Here is a 25,819-nt window from a genome sequence, read left to right as displayed (position 1 = left end):
TTACTCCTGGTGATGCTCGGGGGGACCATATGGGATGGGGGGAATCAAACTCTGGTAGGCCATGCGCAAAGTAAATGCCCTGCCCGCTGTGCTATTGCTCCAGCCCCCAGAAAACAGTTTTATTATGTTATTTGTCTTGTGTTTCCACCCAAGTAAGAAGAGCAAATGTCTTTCTTATAAAGGGTTAAATCGACAAAGTTCTCCCTTTTAAGAGCTGCATTTATAGTTCACCATTAGGGAGCTAAAATTATTGTGTTTCAAACTAGCATCTAAGGATGTTGAAAGGTCATATAAAATTTACAACTTTTTAAATCCCACTTTAGAGCATGATTCTTCTATAAAATGTTAGGGTTTGATTGCTGTGCTTCTTCACAAGAAAGTCCAGAATGTTGTACAGGCAAAATTTATTGTTGAGGAAAGTTTCTGAAAAGAAGACTGTATTTTAGCATTCTATCATGAGAGTAATATGATTTTTATCATATTAAAGTAATTTTCTATTAGTCATGCCCCTGAGAGTAATTAAGAGAAAAGAAACATGGGATTTAGAAAGTTAGTGCTCATTATTTAAAAACTCTCTTAGCTAATGAATAGTTTACTTAAACATAAAGCATTAACTCTACCAGCACTATTTTTGAATTTCAGATTAAACAGCAAACCACTAAGCACTTTGAGCCCTATTTACATAAAAAATAACTTTTTTCCCTCCAATTAAAATATTTTTGAATCTTAATTGTCCAGTCTTACCTAAGTTGTCCTTCATGTGTTGTTTTAATTTACTTACTTTTCTAAAATTCCCAGTTTTAAAAAATAAGCTTAAATGTGCATAATTCCTTTTACTGTGAAAAAAAAATACTGAAGGACATTCAGGTCTGTGGGCTATGAAGCAGTTTTTTCTGTAAATTTCTAAAGAGATTTTTTGATCAGAAGTACCTTGTTTGGAAGAAAGCTTGTGTATTGCTTTCCTGCTTCTTAGATAAAGGCAAAATACCAGGGCTTGGAGAGATGAGAAACACATGGCGAATTCATCACTAGGTAAGGTCCCTTACATTGGTGTGTAGGGTGTGTGTGTGTGTGTGTGTGTGTGTGTGTGTGTGTGTGTGTGTGTGTGTGTGTGCATTCATGCTTAAGCATGCATATTCTCATTTGATTTTTTTGTTAGATCTTTGTCTACCATTCTTTTAGCTGTTCTTTCCTTTCTAACCTTACGTTGTGTGTCTAGACTTTTCTTGGCAGTAGCGCAGTATCCTTGTCTCCTTTATCATCTTACATTTCCCCCATAGAATAGGAAGATTTAAACTGAGAATAAATTATAATGAAATCGAGCAGTCATACAACTCCTAACTTTGCTAATTTGTGGGCAGCACCCTGCTAAGTATAATGTGTCTGAAGCTGCACTTTGGCCCTCACCATATGTCTTCTCACACCCCAGTACTATGTTTAAATGCTTCACACTTTACAATAAAATAGTGAGGACATTCTTGCCAAACAGCTGTGACTTTGCAGAGCTCTCAAGTCTAATAATATCTCATTGAGAAGATAAGATGCAAGTCATACCCCATGAAACTTGACTAAGAGTAACTATTTGTGATTGAAAGAGAGCAGGAATTTTTGTTATTGTTCTAAAGCTATTTATGCCATATTTTATTTTGCAATATTAGAGAACCGTCTATTTTTTATAACCAGTATTACTGGAGGAATAACCACGTACCATCTCTCAGCTCTTACCAATTTTTTATATTGAATTAAATTTTTAAAAATAGATTTTTACTTAATATTGTGTCATGATAGTATGAAATCTGGTGAGTTACATCATACTTTATGCTCTATGCACAGATAAATAAGTGTCGCTGCAACTACCAGCAAATTTTACATAAAAAATACCTTTTTCCCTCCAATTAAAATATTTTTGAATCTTAATTGTCCAGTCTTTCCTAAGTTGTCCTTGATGTTTTGTTTTAATTTACTTACTTTTCTAAAATTGGACAATCAAAATGAACACCTCATCCCTTCTTCCAACCACTATTCCAATATTCCTCTTGTAACCACCATGTATTTTAGAGTATAAGAGTTGCTTTTCTTGTGCTTTGCCAGTTTATTTTGATTACTTATACCTTGCATGTGAGTAAAACCATCCTGGAAATTTCTTTTACTCCTTAACTTAATTTGCTAGACACAATCACTCTAGATTCTATCAATATTGTTGCAAAAGGCATCAGTTCATAACTGAGGATCATTTCACTGGATATATGTATATTATTTCTTTATCTGTCAATGGGTTTTTTGGATGGTTTCATGTTTTTATCTTGCCAATTTTTATTATGGAACTTCGGCTTCTCCCTTTTGTATAAACATTTTTAAGCCTCCAATTTGGCACTTTCCTTCCTTTTAACATATCATGACACAATCAGGTGAGAAAAATAGGCAAAAAATGACTTTAATCTACAATTCTATTTATTCTCTTCCTACTTACCTAACAAGCTCACAATATAAATTTAGAAATACTTTGAGACTATAATGTTCCTTTGACAGTAGGTTAGAGGATGAAAACTTGGCCAACTGTAATTTGGCAAAAATTTATACAATAATTATTCCTAGAAATCTTAAATTATGCTCCCTTGAATGTCTTCCCAGTTTCTGTTTCAAAATATATAATGCTGGTACTTTCCCAAGTCAGTTGTTACAATAAATTTCCATGCATTTGACTTCAAATTTGAGATCAACTACAAAAGCAACTATAAAAGAATGACTTCAACACTATAAAAAGTAGATTTAAAAATTTGAATAAAAAGACAAAGCATAACAAGTTATCAAAAAAATGTTAGTAAATACTGTAATGTAAACTAAGTACAATCTAACCCCAAAGAAATGTTTGAGAGAATTGGTACATCTTGATAAATACTGATAACAAAAGCATGACCATAGACAGGCTTATGAAAAGGCTATTTGCTTTTATTTGCATCTTTAGTTATCCCAAATCTCAATGGGCTCTGGCCTCTGCATGGTGTGATCCATTTCGTTTTAAAAAAATTTTTTTCATGTAAGTACCCAAAGTCCAGTGGCAACAAGATTTAGACAAGGTTTTGATCTTTCGGGTTGTCCTGCAGTTGAATGCAAGGTCTGTGATGGTATTGGTGGGGGAAGTATTTTTGAAAGTTTCTTTATCATATTCAGATATTTCCATTCAGTACCAAAATGCATCATGATTTGTTGTGATGAGTCCTAAAATCTATACCTGTTGACATGACCACACAAGTATGCTTTCAGATATGGTACTCATTTCAGTGCCCTTTAGAGATTTGGATCAGAAAAACTCTTTGGCATGGCAGGCCTATCAAAGTTATCCCATAAATTGTCACATACTAGTGAATGATACCTTCATACATCATAATATTTCTCAGCTGTTCTCAGTTTTCTTCTGTTTACCATGCTGCATAATGATTACTTTTAATTTTTTCTTGATATTTAAATAGCAATAATTTCTGTCTGAACTCAAACACATGTCTGAAAGCTGCAGCCGGGTCAGTCACAGTAGAGAGAGAATGTTTAATTTTAAGTGGAATTTAAGTGGGAGAATATCATACTTGCAGAACAAATCATATCATCATTCTTATTATTTGTAATTAGCTTACGCTTTGAAACTCTTATCTATCTTAGAAACTGACAGCTACAATGTATTTAATGCAAAATTTCTGTTAATTAAATTATACTAAAAGTACATGTACTTTTATTTGAGTGTTCAGGATAGTATTTATGAATAATTTCTCAAGAGTTAGATATAATTTTCTCTCATAAATTGTTTGCGAAATTATGCTCCTTTGAAGTTATTTGCATTTTTAGTAAGACAACATCTGAGAATTGTTTAAAATATCCTGGCAAGATAGTAATTATATTTACTGCTCTGTTTCCTCATAATTTGTCAAAATTAAACTCAACTTTTTTACCTTTTAGTAACTATTATGAATGTACAATATTTTCTTTATATTTTCTCATATCATTGCAATTATAAATAATTTTGCAATGAACTTTTGCAATTCATTTTGTAATGAATTTTGTAAATAATTTCGCAATGAATTTTAGTGTAGATATTACTTTGAGATTCTGTGTTTGTACATAACCCTCAAAGTGGTATTATTAGACTATATGATATTTTATTTTTAATTATTGTAAGAGTTTTCTTACTCTTTCTTAGAGACTGCATGATTTTAGTATCTTACCTGCAATGCTCAAAACTTCCCTTTTCCCTACACCTCTGTGTGCTCTACGCTTACTATTTTACATTTCTTGTTGTTACTGTTTTATTTTTTAAATTACAGCCATAATTATACGTGTGAAGTGATACTTTATTATGATTTTGGTTTCCATTCCCTTTATGATTAGTGATATTGAGGACCATTTCATTTTACTATTAGCATTTTTCATATCTTGTTTGAAGAAAAACCATTCTAGTGCTTTGCTTACTTTTAAACTGGGTTATTATTTTTTCTTATCATGTTGTAGGATGTAAATATATGTATGTCAGTATGCATATAGATACACATTGCATTTTGGTTCTTTACCAGATATAAATGCATGTTTTTTTTTATCTCTAGTTTTGCTGTTACATTCTTTAAGTAACTGTCTTTTCCAGTCCTGGAGTGCTAGTATAGTGTGTAGTGCTTTAATCTTTTACCCAATTTCAAAATAAACTGTCCTATCTCAGTGTGCATTCTTGACACTCTTGAATTGAAGAATCCACTGAACTTGAGTTGGTCATAAATCTTTAGGAAATTTTTTGGGGGGCGGGGGGATTCTGTGTTTACTTGTATTTATTTTTCTTTACGTAATTTCTATACTTTGGGAAGGCACACCCAGAAATTCTCAGGGATTACTTCTGGCTCTGCATTCAGGGATTTCTCCTGGTGGAGTTCAGGCAACCATATGGAGTGCTGAGGATTGACCCTGGGTCTGCTGTATGAAAGGCAAGTGCTCTCTCCTCCGTACTCTCTCTCCAGCCCACAATTATCAAGTTTTTAGATTGTTCTAATTCTATAATGTATTCTAAATAAGGAAAAGTAATACTGTTATTTCTCTAGTTTTGTTCTTGACATCCCTTTAGATCTTCAGGGTCTTTTATAATACACTATAAATTCATGTGGGTATTTTTAATTTATGGCTATAAAAAATGTCACCGAAATTTTATAGGGTCATATTGATCTGTATTCTCTATGTTACTTTAGATCAAATAAACATTTTAAAAATGTCTTCTGCAATCCAAAAATCCACGATGTACTTTCATTGTGGCTTTAATTTATTTCATTAGTGAGTTGTTGTCAGTGTGTATATCTTTAACCTTTTTAGAGAATATTTATAAGTACTTTATTCTTTCTGATATTACAAATGGATTTGTTATTTTATTTTTCATGGAGTTTATTGGAATGTATGAAATTTCAAATAAATTATGTTTGATAGTTGATTTTGAATCCTGCAGCTTTATGTATTTATTAATCTTAACAGGGGTGTGTGTATACATATTTATGGAATACCAGATATTTTTGTATATAGAACATTGTCATCTGAATATCAATATTTGAGGCATTATTAAGGAATAAAATGTTAGCAAATGAAATTTTAAAATAGTCATTTATAAATGCAGGAATAAGTGATAAGAACACAAGAAAATCTGTAAAATAAAGTTTCATTGAGTGGCGGATTAAATAAAGCAGAGTACTGATTAAAACTCCTATTGACTTATAAAAGAAAAACTCATTCTGTGAATATAAAATAATGATAAAAGTTAATATGTGAAATGCCAGAGAAAAGGAGTCAGAGAGGAATATTTGAGGATATCTAAACTAGATCATGAGAGTAAGGGTAGCATTCTGTACAAAGTCAGAGGATTGACCTTAGCATGGGAAGGTTTTTCCAACTATAATAGTGAAAAATATAAGCAAAGATGCAATTGCTATTGTAGGTTTGTTTGTTTTTTATGAGGGATGATGGGAAGGGGGCGATGGGGGCAGTAAGGGGATGTTTGGGGCGTCAGACTTCAGAAGGAGCGCAGGGTCTACTTCTGTCTCTTCTGAGGGGACATTCCTGACAGTGTTCAGGGGACAATATTAAGACAGTATGAAGTGGAAGTTATCTATTCACAGTCTATTGTATGAAAAGCTATTGCCTTAACCCTTGTCCTATATCTCCTGTTGTAGTGTTTTAGGTTTAGAACCTATAATTGAAAATGATAAAACAATTTCAGATTTTTTAGCATTTTTCTGTCTTATATGAATCTAATTAAATTTTATAATTTTGAAATACAGTTGCTAAAACTATAGACTAGAACTATTTATGAGCAAATGCAAAATCAAAGACTTTCATACAAACTGTTTTCACAAAATGGGACTTTCTTATTTTTGGTCAGAGCACTACAATCATTCATATATGGAGTAATTAAGGTCAAGTGGAAATATGTATTTTCTCTCTGAGGGAATAAATTCTCTAAGCCATGGGTACTATTGGTCTCATTTCCATTAAAACGTACACCTTCAGTATCTCCTTATAGTAAGATCTGGTATTTGATTAGAAGCTCATTATTTGGGTATTTGTAGACATTGTAGGTGTTACCAGGCTTGTCAATTTGTTCAGCCTTTAACCTCTTCAATCTGTAATTCTTTTGTTCTTGTTTGCATGACAAATATCTTTCAAATATCTTTTATTGCACATTTACCTAACTTTTGATTCCTGTACTCATCATGTTCATCCAATATGAACCTTTTCCAACAGTTATATGGCACATGATTAGACAATGTATACTAAGTTATGTTATTAAGTTTTAAAACACAAAATAAGATATATAGTAGCACTGTCGTAGCACTGTTGTCTTGTTGTTCATCAATTTGCTCCAGCGGGCACCAGTAACATCTCCATTGTGAGACTTCCTGTTACTGATTTTGGCATAGAACACAAATAATACCTAGAGATATTTTCAAAGAATTATAACAAAATTTTTGAAGGAATTGAGGTGATTTAAAACATTAGTTTGATAAGTTCTGGTGACATGGAATGCAAAGTCATTGTGGGATATTTGGAACTTTAATATGGTGGAAAAGTACAAAATAACATTCAGGAGCAAGCTTAAGAAAGGAGATTACTGGACATCTTCAAAGACAGTTGAGATTGAAAATCATACAATTATTTACATGATTGTTAACAATGCAATGTTGTTTATTCATTTTCATTGCTCTCTATAAAGCTTTTAATGTTATTTTATACCTCATGTAATAATTGATCCTTTAAAAATCAATTCATATTGAGGAGGACTGAAAATTGATCAGAAGGTGCTGGTGAATGGTCTTGGGTGCTTTGGTTGTGGTAAAGTGAGGTAGTTTTATATACCAAAACCACTAGCGTCAACACTATTGTAAACAAATAAAAAACTTCAAAATTAGATTATTTTTAAAAAGATAGTGGATTTTCATGGGTGGTGATGCAGTTACTCTGCATCATCAGTAAAATCATTAACACATTTGTAACCATGTTATTAATCTATAATAATAAAAAAATCAACTCATAGATCTTATTCTAAGGTCTTTCCTAATTATCAAGCTTGCTGAACAGGACATGTGCCAAAAGTGTTTGCTGAGAAGATTAAAATTATGCATACTTTATGCTGACTCTATTAGAGTGCTTTTCTTATGTCTCTTGGACTTCTATTTCCATACTTGTCAAACATGATTAATAACAGTGCCTTGTTCCTAGAATTATTTTGTGGATTATGTAAGTTCATGTATATTAAAAGAAAAACCTAAAGTAGAATCTGGCACAGCTTCATTGCTCAATTATTAGTCATGATATTATCACTATTGCCATTATTATTATATTAAACTATATTTTCACAATATATTTACTTAATATTCAACTCAATTGCACACTGTAACACAACACTGTTGTCCCATTGTTCATTGATTTGCTCGAGCAGGCACCGGTAATGTCTTCATTGTGAAACTTGTTACTGTTTTTGGCATATTGAATACGCCATGGGTAGCTTGCCAGGCTCTGCCATGTAAGCGGGATACTCTTGGTAGCTTGTCAAGCTCTCTGAGAGGGACAGAGGAATTAAAACCGGGTTGGCCGCGTGCAAGGCAAACGCCCTAAACACTGCGCTTTTGCTCCAGTCCAACTCAATTGCATATACTTACAAAGTTGTTTATATTTTTCAAAAACAGTATAGAACTGACATAGAATTACAGTCCTAGCTTTTTGTTGATCAAATAATGACAATGGGTAAAATAATAGACTAATTTGGGAGGACAAATCTAATATCAAGTGATAAAGGATATCTTGACATGTAATATTTGTTAAAAACAAAGAAAGAATATGTAATCACTTTGGATTCAGAGTAGGTTTCTAGCTGATTACTTGAAAAGTTATTAAATTTCCATAAGTATCAAATTGTTCATTTGCAAAATCAATGGAAAATCAGTGGAATAGTATCCAGCTCATGGAGCATGGAAATGATCACACATATTTATCACTACACATTTATACGTTTGGCTATAAGCCTAATCCCTACTGCCTTATTTTTGAGGTTGCTATTGTCATTGTCTATTCACTTTCACTTTGTATTATAAGATAAAGCATCTCAGTAATAGTATTTTTCTGCTTCCTAAAATTATAATACTAATTTTAATTATATTCTTCATGCAGTGAGTGATATGAGTTGGAAGAAGTTATGCTGTTTAGGAATGTAGTGTTTTACTGTTAGCAATGTAGCAATTTTTACCCAAGTACTGGGAGAAGATTTCTTTATAAAAAAAACAAGGCTTGATTATTTAAATAAACATCGGATACATAAAGAGATTTATTTTTAGAACAAAACAACTAAAAATATCAGGGTTATTTCAAGTTATGTCCAACTTACCAGCTGCAAGCATTAGTCATAAACTATGTTATAAAATTAAATTCTTTGGGTGAAGGCAGTTCAGAAGGAAATCAGTCTTCTGATGAGATCAGTGAGTCACTAATCAGACAAGAAATAGCAAAGATTGAAAGTTCTGATTTCTTGCTGGATTCTATATTTCAAGGTCAATTTCTCTAAAAATGTCATTGACCAATAGGAAGCCAAGAGAAAACTAGTTAACAGTTATACAGTATACCATTTGAATTTTCATGTTTATGTTGTATTTTTAATGACCAAATAAATAACAAAAACTCTTAGATTCATGAGTACTGTCAGAGAGTAGAGGAATGGGTTAAGTAAGTCAGTGCTCCATCTTGAATCAAATGATTAATTCAGAGGACATTATGATTTATTAATTGAATGTCGTGCATGGTCGATTTTGACAAAAAATCAAGATGAGAAATAGGTAGCTACATTAATAGTTCTTCTAACTTCAAGATTTCTTGCTCTGAAGAATCCCTTTTCTTTTTATCTTCCATCACTCTTCAGTCTTATGATCTATGATTCTCAACAAAAATATACTGTCCCATGTGGTCACAACTTTTTCCAATTAAATGTTAGAAAAGGTAAGTTTCACATTTCCATTTTCTTTCCTAAATTATTTTCCACAGTATATTAGAAATGTTATTCTCAGGCCTAAATAACTCATTATACTCCAAATTAAATACTCATTTGGTTTCTGGGTTCATTAAAAAATAGGTCTTAATAAAGAGCTTTAAAAAAAATCTGACCTTAATCCTTTCTTCACTGACAGTGATATGTGGTTTCCAGCGACCCTTGTGGGTGTTCAATACTGGGAATGTTCCTTTACATAGACTACGGACCTGTGTACATTTTCTAGAATTTCCTTATTCTGGCCTTCACTTGTCAGATGTTGCTTCTTCCTTCAAAGCCTGGATCAGCTATAAATAATTCCCTATGCCTTGCCTATATTCAGTCATCCCTTCCCCTACCACTCACCACTGCAATCTGCTCTTGTTTTGGACTCACTCTCTTAACATGGCATGTTCATATAACTAAATCTGCTAGAGCTCTTTAAACGAATATAGTATTACCTGTTTTAATCTCCAGAAGAATGGACAAAAGAAAAGAAAAATTAAATTTTGTTAAATTTTATTTATTCCTTCCATTAAATTATCTTTTGATTTTAACACTATATTGAGACCACGTAGATAAACTGAATACACTTTTTAAATGTTTCTATCTTAAAAATAGAAGCTTGAGCATATTTTTCAAATAATTTATACTCCAGTTTTGGTTTGTCTAGAGGTCAGTTACTTCTCAGGAGTTCTGTTGAAGGTGAAATTATAAGACTCTTGTGTTTACTGACGTTGGGCGTCTGTCTCATATTATGCTATTTTATATTCCACAAATAAGTGCAGTTCTTTTATGTCTGTCCCTCTATTTCTGACTCATTTCACTTAGCATGGTAATCTCCATGTCCATCCACGAATAAGCAAATTTCATGACTTAATCTCTCCTAACAGCTGAATAGTAATCCATTGTGTAGATGTACCAATGTTTCTTTAACCAGCTGTCTGTTTTCAGGCACTCAGGTTGGAGGAACTGTTCTGGATGGGAGATGCATGCTGAAAGTTGACAAAGGACCAAACATGATAAATTCTCAGTATCTGTATTGCAGACCATAATGCTCAAAAGTAGAAAGAGAATATGGGGGAAACTGTCTACCATGGAGACAGAGGGAGGCTTGGAAAGGAAGGGTATACTGGGGACATTAATGGTGGAGAATGTGCACTGGTGGAGTGATGGATGTTTAATCATTGTATGATTGAAACTTAAACATGAAAGCTTGTAACTGTATTGCACAGTCATTCAATAATAAAAAATGCATGAAACCTGGAAGGCCAGATAATTCAAGATTCTTTTAGGTTAAATTTTGGGAATTAAATGTCTTGAAATTTGTATACTATGATCCTGAAACTGAAGGGAGAGAGAGATGTGCAAGTAAAAAGTGAATGAAGGAGGAAAAGTTTAAGACCTTTTGGGCAGGAAGAAATGAGTAAATTTCTAAGTAAATTCAACATATTAAGTACTAATATGTAACATTACCACAGGTAGCTTTGGTTTATTTGGGTTACACCCATCACAGTGTTCCCATTCCTCTGTGTTCATTTGTAACTTCTTTCTTTGTGCTCTGTTGACTTGTAAATATTGTTTCATATTCTCCTTAAGTCCTCTGTATAGTTTATTCAGAGCATTGTCCTTTTTGTATGGGCACAGGAAGACAGTAAATGCTATGCTTTTGTAATGTGGGAGTCAGTTGACTTTAAATGATATTTTCCTCCTGGCATCTGTTCTCTCGACTTAAGCCTCAGCTGCCTTTACTTCCTAGCACACCCAAAAGTAGGGTCCCGACGAGGGACTGGATGGACCCAGGGCAAGTGGTAAGCTATTTGCTACCCTGTCATCAAGATGGGCCTGTCCAAAGTGCCTAATGCTTAAGTATAAGTTAAGAACTTGGTCATGGACAAATACTGTGATGATCCAAAAAGTAATAACTAGATTAAGACCTTGTTAGGGTTAGGAATGATTAATTTGGCCTGAGAACTGTAGCCTGAGTCTGTGGCAAGACATTCCCAGGAGAGCTGCCCTACAAGCCTATGTGCCCATACAAAAATAACTAGTATTAAGATGTTGATTCAGTTATTAGACTGAAAAAAGAAGAAAAACACCTTAGAGGTATTTAACCCATTGATAGACAGAAAGAGCTTTCTTATGTTGATTTTGTTACCAGATTGGGTGTAGCATAGACTCAGAGGGTAAGGGGGGGAGAGATGAGTGGGAGAGAGGCAGAAAGAGAGAGTGAGAGAGTCATCGTGGAGAGCAGTCAGAGTCAGAATACAGAGAGGAGAGAGAGAGAGAGAAAGCCTAGGCTGTGAGATAGAGCATGGAGAGTTGAGCGGGAGATACAGGAGGAAACAGGAATGATGGGTAGTGTGAGACTAGAATGGGGAGCTCAGAGAGACTAGAACAGATGTGTGGGGAGAATGGAATAAACAGCAACTGATCAATCAACCTGCTTGGCTCTCATTTCCTCTTCCATTGCCCCATGGCCTGGGCTACCCTAGCTGGGCAAACAGCTTGGGACCACTGCCGAAACTGGGAGCTGATGGGGAGAGCTGCCGGGGCGATTTTTACACTAATATATGTGAAGTTAGATTAATTAGTCTTTTGGTTTTACATGATTTAGATAATAAATATTCATTAACTTTCCTTTGTTAGATGTTTAATTCCCAGCCAGGAAATGAAAACCTTTTATCTAAGTAAAAACAATATACATGTACTATATACACACAGTTATAGAAAGACAGGGAGGAAAAAATGTGATTAAGATATAAATATATATTTATAAAAGAAAGTGTAACCACTTGTTTTTTCCAATAAAAATGCCTCTTTACATATATGACATAATCAAAGTGATTAAGCAAATAAATTGTTTCAAAAACTGGTTTAAGAATGTAAATAAATTATAAGTAATTTAATTGAGGTAACATAGATAATAATAAAATACTAATAAATATATGAGAGGCCCTTTGTCTTAAAACCCATTTTTCCCTTGCCACAGATTCCAGACAGGGGAAATATGAGAATCACTGTGTTGTATAGAGAAGGCATAATGGGAAAATGGGGTCCTGTTCTCATGTTTGCTTGAGACACTTTGAAAAGATATAGTTACATAATTATCTGTATACTTTTATAGTATGCACTAATTATGGCATCAGAATTGAGTGTTTTTTTAAAAATATAAAATTTTAATATTTGTTTAATTAGATCATTTTAAAATATAATTGTTCTCTTACATTCGTATTCATAGCATTTATCTTCACTAAATCCCAGCTAAATATTTCCAAGTTTTTCCCGTGTAATAGGCATGTATTACGTATCACATGCATTAGTTTTGTGAAGGTTAATCTTGTGAAGTTATAATGTATTAACATAATGTAAAAGTAATCTTGTGAAGTTAAAATGCCATTTCCCTATAATTAAGTAGGAATAGTTGTAAAAAAATTTTAACTGTATCAAGTTAGGTACACTGAATTTAATGCAGAATCTTTGACTTGATGTCTTATGTTCCATATAATGTATTAGAAGCAGCAAATATAAATGATTTTGTAGCTTACTTATTACTTACCCTCTCCCTGTGTTTATCATATAAAAGATTTTGAACTTTTAATCTATCATTCTCTAAATTTTTCTATTGAATTGTAATGAATGAACCTCTGTAAATTACATTGCATATTTACATGTCAGTGTAAGAAAATACATCCCGAGATAATATTTTATGTGCACAAACTTTGTAGAGAAATATGGTAAAAGCAGTATTTTTTAAAACAGGATTTTACCTAAATTTTCAATGTGTTCTAAAGCACAGATCACTTATACATCACTTATTTTTTATTACACAGTCTCTTTGGTAAAGACCCACTTGCTGAAAGAGAAAAAAAAACCCTGATTACTCTTGTAATTATCAATTCAGATGGGATAGTATGTTAGCAGAAATATTAAAGGCCACTCAATAAAGTAACTCTTCTGGTAGATTCTATCACTAGCAATGAATAGAGTTTAATTTCATTTTATTATAGTTCAAAAGCCTCCCCAGAGTATAATTCTAATTTCTTCCTGAGGAGCCAATTGTGATACTATAACAACAGGATAGTGAATTTTAAAAGTTATCTACATTGACTTTCACTCTGATAGTAAGTGAAGAATGTGGTGTGTGTGTATATATGTGTGTGTGTGTGTATTTCATATGTGATATAAAAGATAAGTTTGAGTTAGACATAAATCTTTAGAATTAAAATGTGAACACAAAGTATATATTCTGGGTAAAGTTTTAAGTGACAAACTTTTGATTAGTATTTCTTCTCCTGAGGCAATTTCTTGATCAATTAGCAATCAATTAGGTTTACAGACATTGCTTACCCAGCATGGTTCTATTTGAAAAATGTAATGGACAGAAAGAAGGTTTGACACATTCTATAATCAATGACTCTTCTGATTCCAGCATACTGAACACACTCAAAATGTGTTTTGTTGCACCTAAATCATATCGGTACAGAATACTGACCCTCCAAAGCAGTACACAGGGATCTTGGGATGTTTCCTCTCCACATTAGTTTGATGTGGATTTTTAAAGTAACCTCAGGATTTTACCTAATGGGACAGAATACACATCATATCAGGCATTTACAATTCTAATTATAGTTGGACAATCCATTTTAGCTCTGAATTTCCTTGGAATCAAAGCAATACATGACTCTTATTGGGATATGTATTAGCTAGACTTCCAATTCTGAAATTCTGTCTCATCCATTTAATAGCTATAGACAAACTGTTTACTTTTTCTATTTCTTTTGAAAATCAAGTTAATGGAGCATAATAATAGTTACCTCTGTAACTGTTATAGGAATTAAAGATTTTGTTACAGACAAGACAGTTCTGTGTATCTTTGAAATGTTCAAAATAAATTCAAGAGGTGATAGAGAGACAATGAAGCAGTTAGGGCACTTGGTTTGCACATGACAGCTGACTCCGGTTTGGTTCCCAGCATCTCATATGTAATATTTTGAGCCCCACCAAGAGTGATCCTTGAGCACAGAGCTAGGAGTAATCCCCAAGAACTTCTGGATATAGCAACAAAACAACACAAGGCTCAATAAGTACTAACAATGACTAACAGTATCAGATTAATAGTATCAAATAGCTTTTGAGTAAGGAACAATTTATCTGAAGATTGTTTCTTGCGCTCTTTACATTCTCTAGCAACTAACTTCAAATTAGAGCTTATGAACAAGATAGTCTACAGGAAAATTATTTAAAAAATACTCCTCATTAAAATATAACATTTACAAATGACACATTACAATCCTCTACAAAAGAACATTTTTGTCAACTCTCTGAAGAAGCAGAGACCTTGGCGTCAGTGCATAATACAGAACTGGTCTTTCTATGACAATATACTGAAAATATGATGTAGACCCCTAATTTGCTGTTAGTCTTATTTAATACTTAACTAAACGTTTTGGGCTTTGTGATACTGAATACTGAAGATTATCACATGCTACCCCTAATATTACTAGTAATCAAATGAAATCTGTGGGTATTTTTTTTTTGAAACCTATGTTTGACTGGAGTTACTTCTAAACTGAATTCTGTAAAATTGGCACAATTCTCTTTGACTAAAGTAAATGGTATAAGTTCAGCTACTAGAAAAGAGGCTATTGACACTATGGTGTGAATATGTGGAACCCAAAATAATGTTCTTTCTATTATTTTTAATCAATTTCTCCATATAGGTACATCTCTGAATAGCCTATGGGTATTGAAGATATTTTCTTGGAAAATGAGCTTTAAGTTTATTTAATTACTTTCCACGTTACATGGAGAAGATTTTAACCTAAAAAAATGTAAGGGCAGATGTTATCAATTAATAATACTTACATCCCCTAACCCTGCCACATGCTCCAAAAAGAGAATATAATCTGGGTAAATCCCATGGAGAAGGCCTACATTTAAGAAACTTTCTTAATTTGGTCTGCTGAGGTGGCTTCTAAATTACCAATAGGATGTCAATATAATGATCACTTGACATTACTAACACAAGTGTCTAAATTGTTGAGAGTACCATCTAAATAGTATTACTTTCATGTTAACATTTTTCTATGATGCTAGATTACTTTTAGTAGTACAATACTAGGATAGATGTCATAACAGTAGGTAAAGATTTATCATATTGTATTTAAATTATTTAACAAGTTAAACCAATTAACAAATCAATTAAATGTCAAATTATATATGTATGTAAAAATTCTTAGGACTTAAATTTTCATAGATTATTTTTCAATCCTTCCTTTGGAGTCAAAGTGTAGTAAAAAGAAGTCTGAGAAACATGTACTTTTTCAAGTTCAATTCAGTTATAAATAGTAGCAAGTATTGGTAAAGCACTCAGTTTCTGGTCCTGGATTTAGAAAGAGATGGAACTAGATTTCATTCTCAGCCATCATTTTCTCTGGTTATGTACTTGCAGTATAGATACTTGCAGCATTTTCTGACTGGGTACTTGCAGTACAGAAAGCATTTCTAAAACTTCTGCTTGAAGTTGGAGAGATGAAAGAAATCTATTTCCTTTTTGAGGATTTTTCAGAGAGAATTTTGTTGAAGTTATCTCTCTTTTTACATGATGGCTTCTTGGTATTGGTTTGGTTAGTGAGAGTAATTTCTCTTTAAATGCTTACTTAATATTGATTATTTATCCTGTTATTAAGCCATATTCAAGGCCATAAATTCCCTCTAATTGTTTTCCTATATTATTAAATTATCATTGCTCTTGTTTGTTTGTTTGTGCCAAACTCACTGGTGTTCAGGGCTTACTCTCAAATCTGTGCTCAGGCATCACTCCTGGTAGTGTTCAGGGGAATGTCTGCAAGACATGTGACTTGCCCACTGTATTATCTATCCAGTTCCAAATTGCCATTTATTTTAAGTCTTAGGGGAAAAAATGTGAAGTAAGCTCTAATTTGAACTATGAAATATTGGGACCAGTGCAGATCTCACCCTCACTATAAAGCATTGATTAGGGATAAATTTTAATTAATTTAGTTCTTTATTCTTAGATTTCCCAAGTTAATGATGATACTAACATCAAGGGTTTCTGAATTTAATCCAATTTACTTCTGAAACAATAAACATTTCATAAAAACAATTTTTTCATAGATCAACATGCTTGTAATGCAGGATTATGAGTTGTGGCAAATTTTAAAAATATGATAAATAGCAGCAGAGATATTTCAAGAGGTAAGACACTTGCCTTCCATGCTGTAGACCTTGGCTCGGTGTTCAATCCAGAGCTGCAGAGAGCACCACCAATGTTCACTTTTGAGCACAAAGCCAAAAATAGTCCCTAAACATCAGGGGTTTGGACTTCAAAATAACCAAAGTATGGAGGAAATGATAACAAAATATATTTTTGCAAAATATTTGCAGGGCAATTTTAAATCAAATTTTAAATTAAGAAGAGCAATTTCATTTATATACTCTATATAAAATCTATTCTTCATGTTAATTTGTTTGCTCAGTGTGGATGTGCAAAACTAATATGCAAGTCAAGGGTAGCCGTAAAATAATTAACATCAGTTTGCTAAAAGAAGAAACTTGAGATGCTTCTTTAAAAATAAAATAAGTAAATGACTTCTAAATCAACCCATGGTTGTCCTCCTAATTAATGCTTAAGTCCTACAAGCATACTAATAAGATATACAAGAAAAAATGAAATTTTTTACGTAAGGTGAGGGTCATTTTAAAGATATGCATGCCCCAGCCTTATTATTTAATCTCAAATATTTGCAGCCTGTGGCAGAAACTGCTTAAATGTGAATTTTATACAGCTAAACCTAGTAGTATTTATATCATTGTATATAATCAACCTTCATTATTTTAAATATTGCCAAATTAAGCTAAATTCTACTCTTAATTATACAATATACTTTTATGTTTAATTAAATGAAATATTTCTGAGTGGGATAGAGAGAACATTTAGTCTTCCTGAAGTGATGTCACCGAAAAACATAGTAAATAAAAAATAAAATCATAATAAAACAAAAATAAAAAGTAATAAAGTGTCATGGTTGATTAAAAAACTCGCAGAAAACCACTCACAGGACTTCCATGCTAATATACTTTACAAATATACTCTCTGAGTTCGTAAATCTTTATGGCAATACATTTTAACAAATGTACTGTGGCTTATATTTGAAAGCACTGTGTAGTTTATAGTGAAAAGCAATTATGATTCACTTATCTGCTCATCTGGTTAAGCAGGAGGTACTCACTCTTATGGTAGGACAAAAGTATGCAATTAGGAGCGATAAAGACTGCTGTTAAATTCAGAGTCTCATTCACCTTCCACTGAGTGAGAGGCCTCTTTCTAATAAGATTAATTTCACTGAATGCATTATAATGGATATCAGGGGCTATGCTGGAGCTACAGCACAGCGGGTAGGGCATTTACCTTGCACATGGCCAACCTGGGTTCAATTCCTCTTCCCCTCTTGGAGAGCCCAGCAAGCTACGAAGAGTATCCCGCCTGCATGGCAGAGCCTGGCAAGCTACCCGTGGCGTATTCGATATGCCAAAAACAATAACAAGTCTCACAGTGGAGATGTTATTGGTGTCCACTCGAGCAAATCGATGAACAATGGGAGGACAGTGCTACAGTGTTATTAGGGGCTAAATATATTAATAGGATAGAAGTTAAAGTGTGCAGGATATTCTCATATGTATTCCTGGAAGTTTCCAACCTAGGAATAATTCTTTACATCACCGGTTCTCAGTCCTTTACAGACTAATTTTCAATTTTCTTACACAGTCAGATAGTGGTGTCATGTTGTATGCCGTTGTTCAAGTTGACACTCAGATCACTCTGACATCCTTTCTCATCTTCATCTTCTTCCATGTTGAATTTAGCTTTTTGCTCTCATATGTTCTCAAAGTTTTCCTGCATTAATTTATCTGACTCTAAGTGCATTCTCCACACTGAAGCCTAAATGAATACTACAACCACTGATACAAATATTTCCTTAAACACTTGGTTATTTCAGATTTTATAAAATTATGTATAAGTTCCTTTTAAAAAGTGTTCCCAGTGTATATCTAGATCTACTTTCTGCCACAAACGGCCCTTCGAATATTATTCCAGCTGTGTGTTGCTCTCTTTTTTCAGTATTTTTTTATACATCCTGGGAAATTCCTCCTTTTGCTGCCTAGTTTATTCATTATTGAAATTAATTCAAGTTATACTTGTCATACACTACTCTTCAAAGGGTTACCTGACCTCTTCTTACTGTAATTCATAGCTCCTTTCACATGATATTTTTGCATTAATTATTCCACTATGTTATCACTTATTGATTTGCTTTCTGACACACTCAAAAAGGAATATGTCACTGGGTCCACCTTGTATCTCACATACTAATTAAGATTTTTGCCCTGTTTGATATACATTTATTGACTGAGATATTTAGTGGAAATTAGGAGGTATAGACTGCAATTCAAATTTTATGCTAATTTTAACCCAGGAGTCTAAACAAAATACTAAATTTTATTGTGTCTATAAATTGAATAGTGGGTATGAGTTTTGCCGTTGTTAAAATTTACTATATCTTAAATATGACCTAGAATGAAAACTCAGGGAAAAATTATTGATATTGGCTGATATTAAGATGAGTAACTGTTATATGGCTCTTTTGCAAAAATTGTGTGTTCACTTTAGGAAATTAGGATGATTAAAATCAGGTCTGATTGGAAAGCCAACATGTTGCAATTTATTTTTTACTATATGTGATCAATGTAAATAGGTTTGCAATTATTTTTGTATCTGGGATAGAGTTTGGGTTCTAGTTTGAAAATAAGTAGTAATTTAACAAAATATTTTAGTTTTGCCTCTTAAACTCACACTATTATACATTTAATTGCTTCTCATATTTCATGAAATATTAAATGTTATGTTTATGTCCACTATTATGGAATCTAAGACATGTTTTGCCTGAATTCCTTATTACCTTTTTTTTTAAAGTTTACTTTTACTTTCTGAAGAACAGCACATTTATTTGAATAGACATTATGAGATAATTACGTACATGTATTTATAAATATTTAAAATCTAAGTAACTAAAGTTAAAAAATACATAGTAAACTTATGGTATTTATCAAAAACAACTAAGTAGTAGATCATTTTATAGTATATACAAGTAGAGAATCTTTATGTTGTATGCATGACAGTAATATAGATAAGTTGATTATATTACATAAAAACAAGGTTTAAAAATGATGAGAATTTTCTTAGTGTTAAATACATAATGATAATTACAAGTCTTAAATAATCAACCTAAAGTTTCACATCAATGAATTAGAAAAAATAAGACACAACTAAGCCCGAATTAACAAAAAAAAAACGTAATACTGATTAGAGTATAAATAGGTGAAAGAAAATTTGAAAAGATAAGTGTAAATGAACTTTAAAAGGCAATTGACAAAATTTTAAATCAGTCACTCAGTAAACCAATAAGAAACTACATAAGAAGATAGAATTGGTAATAAAAGACTCCATAAGAAAGAAATTTGCAGGACCAGATGACTTTTTTGTAGAATTTTATCTTCTATTTTTCAGTGAAGCAAAGTAGTTTCTAGTGAAACAAATTTGAAAAGGGATACATGTTGAAGAGAGAACACTGACTTCTGCAGAGTAGGAAAGAGGAGAATGACATTTGACAATTAATACACAACTTCTCCAAATTGTCTTGGCCTGCAGTTATTTGCACCCATAAATGTTAATCTGGATGTCAACATTGAGAAAGCTTTGCATTCTTAATAGCTCTTTTATTTCAGGGTCCTTAGATTCTCCTGTAGCTTTTTCATTTCTGCAGGGCTCACCCATCTCTGGGTGATGATTCTATTTGTCCAACTCCAAATAGCTCCACGTTTGCATCTCAAAAGAATGTGGTCTTCAAGACTACTTCGGGGCTACTTCAGGGTTTGACAATTTCCTCTACAAGTTTACTATTTGCCTAAGCTATTACTGACTTTCCTTTCCCAAAAACAGAAATTTTACACTCCAGCCTGAGTCCAGAGCTCCCAGAGAAATAAGCGATCAAAATCAATTCCTGCACCATGCATAAAATGCTTCAAGTGTGGCTGTACAGCTGCCTCACTGTGGGATGTGAGCATACTTTCCATGTGGATGTTTTTAATGGAATTTACCAGTCCTGACCCATGCCACACTTTTCTTCATGTGGCTTTGGTGGATCAAACAGAAAGAAGGAAGCTGTTTCCTGTAGAATTTTATCATACAGCAAAAAACAATGACAATGTTTTTTTGTGGGGGGTCACACCCGGCAATGCTCAGGGGTTACTTCTGGCTCTGCACTCAGAAATTACTCCTGGTGGTGCTCAGGGGATGCTGGGAATCGAACCCAGGTTGGCCATGTGCAAGGCAAACACCCTACCTGCTGTGCTATTGCTCTAGCCCTAATGACAATTATTTTTAAATCTTTCCAAAAATTACAAAGACTTCCATACTCATTTTTATAGTTATCATTATAGTTAACATTACTATAGTTAACATTACTCTGATAGCGAAACAAAGACACTATAAGAAATAATCACAGAGTAGTATTCCTAATCAATACAGATATAAAAATCTTCAACAAAATCAAACTGAATCCAGCAGAATACACCTTGATCAAGTAGTATTAATCAAGAGATGCAGGGACATTTTATAATATGCAAATCAATAAATACAGTACATCATCTTACCAGAATGAGGAATTAAAAATCATATAATGATCTGAATAGATACAGAATGAGTACTTTTCAAAATTAAACATCCTTTCACCAAATTAAATATAGAATAAAGATATTTCAATATAATAAGAGTAATATATGGCAGGATCATAGCTAAAGCTATTTTTACTGGTTAAAAACTAAACAACTGAGGTTTTTGAAGTGAACAAGAGATTCTATATCCTAATTGGTTGAAATACAGCTTTATATATCTATCCTTATAAATTCATCTTTATAATCCATCTGTTGGAATGGAGAGTTAATTACTTAACATGTACCACTAAAACATCTAACACTCATTTTGTTAGGTTGTAAATTTATTTGTGGTATATTGTAAATTATTTACAATATGTCTCTGATCTTAGAAACGTCAGTGTGAAGATCCTTTTCCAGTTTATAAACATAACTGTGTATTCACATGTTTGTGTGACATGTGCCTCCCTTAAAACTTGTTATGCACTTCACACATTACCCATCTGATGTAAAATTAAGGAATTAAGAAAAATAAATGTCAATGTGAATTTTCAAGTTTAATAGTTATTTTAGAAATATTAGAGAAGAAGAAATAATTGCTCATATTGTTCCAAATATTGGAGATAGCCTCCTTGTTGCAACTTTTACTTCCCTACTGATGATTCTTATGTAAGTGTGACCACAAAATAGACTACAGGACCAGAAAGATTCCTCAAGAGGCTGTTTGGTGCTTTGCATAGCTAGAGAATGGTCAGTTCTCTACATGGTCCCCTGGGCACTGCCAAGGGTCAACCCCTAGCATAGAGGCTGAAATAGTCCCTGAGTACTGCTGGTTGTAGAACTAAAATCCAATCAATAAATGATCTTTTTTTTTCCCCTAAAAAGACAAGACCTAATTAAATAACTACCATACTCAGATAATGACCATCATATTTGGTCCATAGTATCTACTTTCAGCACACATCTCCCATCCGGAGTGAGCCCTCCAAGCATCATTTACTTAGTGGTCCCTTCTCTAACTGAGCTGCCTTTTCTCCCAACATGTGAGGCTGGCTTCCAAGCTGTGGAGCAATCCTCCTGGCCCTTATCTCTATTATCCTTGGGTGTTACCCCCTTGGGCTATCCTTGCTTCCTCAGAAAAAAAAAGAATTCATTAGACTTATTATCTATATTTTGGAAAAAATAGATTAAGTCCTAGAAAGATTTTGGTTTCAGATCACTTTGGGTCACTTCATTTATGATCTGATGATTCTGGAGCACCATGTAAAGGGTAAAGGGTGGGCAGAAGCAGAGCCCTGTCGGGCTGGCATGTAAACACGTGTCACACAATTCTGGATCCATCTGTGCTGAACCGTACTGAGGATTTTCTGTAGAGAACAGTGATAGAAATGCATTTGGGGAGGAACTTAGTACTTTACAATGCAACTCATAATTTGATTTATTTATTTGGGGTGCAATATAGAGCCGTTGAATAGAGTTGTGGCAGCAGTGCTCTCATTGGCTCATCCACTGTAGGGTGCTGTTAAGCAGCCACCTGGTGACCTGGGACTCTGTGCCCGTGATCAATCTGGCACAGACCTTCCTTGACATGGTGCCGCTCTGCTAGCTGCTCAACAACCTCTGGGCACACTCCATCAACCTCAAGGAGATCAATCTGAGGCCACAGATGTGCCAGGTGCTGCCCAGAGATGCAGGCAGATGCGTGTTTGTCAGTGTGCAGATCATTACAACATGCCACTCGGCCAAAAGCTTACATTTGGTAGACTGGGAACACCTGTAAAGGCAATTTGAGGTTGCCCCAAAAGCCGCTGTCCCTCTCTTAGAGTCCACCAAGCTACAGAGAGTATCCCACCCACACAGCAGAGTGTGCCACGCTACCAGTGGCATACTCGATATGCCAAAAACAGTAACAATGATGATCTTTGTTCCCCTAATCCTAAAAGAGCCCCCAGTATGCCATGGGTTTACACTAGCACGCAAAAGTGCTAGTTATTGGTGCCCGATCGGGCCAATCGATGAACAAAGGGATGACAGTGATACAGTGATAGAGTGATAATTTAATGACTATGGGGTAGTGATGATATCATAAATTGATTGAATTGATATTTTTAATTGAGCTATTACTGGAAGAAGCAAATATCTCCCCAATGAATACACCTCAAGAAAGAAAAAAATATAAAAAAAACTTAAGGCAAAACTACAATACTCTGAATTCTCTTTGTTTGAGTAGTTGAATTTTTCACATGAAATTATTCTTTGGGACAGAATGAATGGAACTTGAAGTGTTAAGCCTAAGTGAAATAAAGAAGCACAGGACAGTAACTGGAGGGTTTTACTCCTATGCAGATACTAGATAGGAAATACACTGGCAAAAAGGAAACAAAGCAAAACAAAAGTGATTCCTAGACCCGGTAAAAACTATGTTTTGTTGCACATAATGAACAAATTTTTAGATCTTGGCTATTGCGTGTGATGTTTTCCACTTAAATTCCTTTGTCAGAAGATAGATTAAATTCTGGAAAAATTTCAGTGGAGATGACCATAAACCAATATGAGTTAAGTATTCATAACAAGTACTGACATATCAAATTTTATCCATAAATAATCATAACTTATTTTTAGTTTCAGAAAGATTTTTTCAACCCTAGTTGAAAGGAAATTATAATTTAGTATCACAGAAGAAATCATGGATTCAGAATCCTAAAATTAGTTAATATTCAAGGGATCTAAAATAATTGCTACTTTAAAGTCATACCAATTTCAACTTATAATAAAATTCAGATGGTAATTGGCAGAATTCCAGTGTGTGTTCTATGCTTAATGCTTTTGTAACTAGTTCTTTATGGCATAGGTATGTGGGCATTGGATTTATGTCCTTAATAATCTAAAAGTCACACTATGAATTCATATAGGCATTAGAACTCATGTGAAATACCTTATTCTGGAACAGAAGTGATAATAAAGCAGGTAGGGCTCTTGCCTTGCATGTGGCCTACCTGGCTTTGATCTCTGGCATCCCCTGTATTCCAAGTCCCACCAGCAGTGATCCCTGAGCACAGAAGCAGGAGTACGCTTTGAGCAGTGGCAGGTGTAGATCCCAAGTAAAACAAACAAAACAAAAAACCCTAGTTTTCCTGACATGCTTTAAATGGTGGTTTTTAAAAGGTGTATTAAATTTAAAAAGCTGTATTAAATTTAAAGGTGTCTTCAATTTAAAGCTATATCTTCATCTATTAGGAAAATACTTGTTAAAAGAAATTTCAGTGAAAGAGATAATATTATTTTTCTTCCTTTTTCCAAAATAAGATTTATTTTAAATTTTATTATAAATTTTTAAAATGATAAATCTGAAGAAAAACTTTAACATTTATATTCCGGCCTCTCTTAATTTTTCTTTCATAATATATACATTAGACAATGTATATAACATTTCAACATCCAATCTCACAAATATAAGAGATATATTGACTATCAATCTGTTAGAGATATTACTAACTTATAAAAGTGCCATGTATTTTAATATCCAACTTTAATTTTTACTAAAAAATGCATTTATAAAAAAATTTAAAATACATCTATGGGTATAAATTTATGGTTGACCAAATATAGATTCTATTCTTTAATGGTTACATAATGCTTCCTACTATAGAACTATTATTATTTTTTATTTTAATTGAGTCAGTGAAATATGCAGCTACAAAATTGTTAATGACTGCATTTCAGTCATACATTGTTCTAGCAACCATCTCTTCACTGATGCACATTTCCTGCCACCAATGCTCTGCTTTCTTCCTACCATCCTCACTCCTTGCCCTTCCTTTGCAGTCTGCCTCTATGACAGACATTTAACTTTCCCCCCCTTTTATTTTCCTTTTAGGTATGGTTTGCAATATGTTGCTGAAAGAGTAACATTTCATTTGATCTCTTTTCAAGACTCAGTTTTAGTCCAGAGTGATCATTTCCACCTATCATTGTCATAGTGGTCCCTTCTATGCCCTAACTGCATTCATTCCCCCTTCCTTTTGTGGCAAACTTCCTACCATGTGCTAGTCCTCCTAGCCTTGTTTCTACTGTATTTGGGCATTATTCACATAATAATTTGCATACCATGCTTATTTTCTTTTTGAATATCCCTCAAATGAGTGCAATCATTCTATTTTTGATCCTCTCCCTCTGACTGATTTCACTTAGCATGATACTCTCCGTGTCCATCCATGTATGAGCAAATTTCATTATTTCATTTCTTTCTAATAGTTGCAGAGTGATCCATTGTGAGGCTGTACCGTAGTTTCTTTAACCATGCATCTGTTCTCAGGTTCTTGGGTTGTTTGCATTTTCTCATGATTATGAATGTGCTGCAATGAACATAGGAGTGTAGATAGCTTTTCTGTATTATGTTTTTGAAAATAATATAAAAATGAATTAAAAATCTCGATATCAGTTTTGAATCCATAAGGTACATAGAGAAAAACATAGGCAGAAGATAAAGACATTTTCAAGGATAAAACTCCACTGACTACATAGGGGGAAGCAAAGATAAACAAACAGGACTAAACT

General features: G+C 33.4%; 1 protein-coding gene and 1 non-coding gene across 2 annotated transcripts in view; both read left to right on the top strand.

Annotated features, from left to right (window-relative positions):
- ZNF804B (zinc finger protein 804B) overlaps nucleotides 1–25,819 on the top strand; it is a 553,147-nt gene that overhangs the window by 273,733 nt on the left and 253,595 nt on the right. The gene's annotated exons all lie outside the window — the stretch shown is intronic.
- On the top strand, nucleotides 21,671–21,771 carry LOC129401044 (small nucleolar RNA U13). The gene has a single exon (XR_008628070.1). It is a non-coding gene; the product is annotated as a small nucleolar RNA U13 (small nucleolar RNA).

Source organism: Sorex araneus, chromosome 1 (genome assembly GCF_027595985.1).
Source record: "Sorex araneus isolate mSorAra2 chromosome 1, mSorAra2.pri, whole genome shotgun sequence".
NCBI classification, from domain to species: Eukaryota; Metazoa; Chordata; class Mammalia; order Eulipotyphla; family Soricidae; genus Sorex; species Sorex araneus.
The sequence above is the reverse complement of the archived record's forward strand: the minus strand, read 5'-3'. Positions and strand labels throughout refer to the sequence as shown.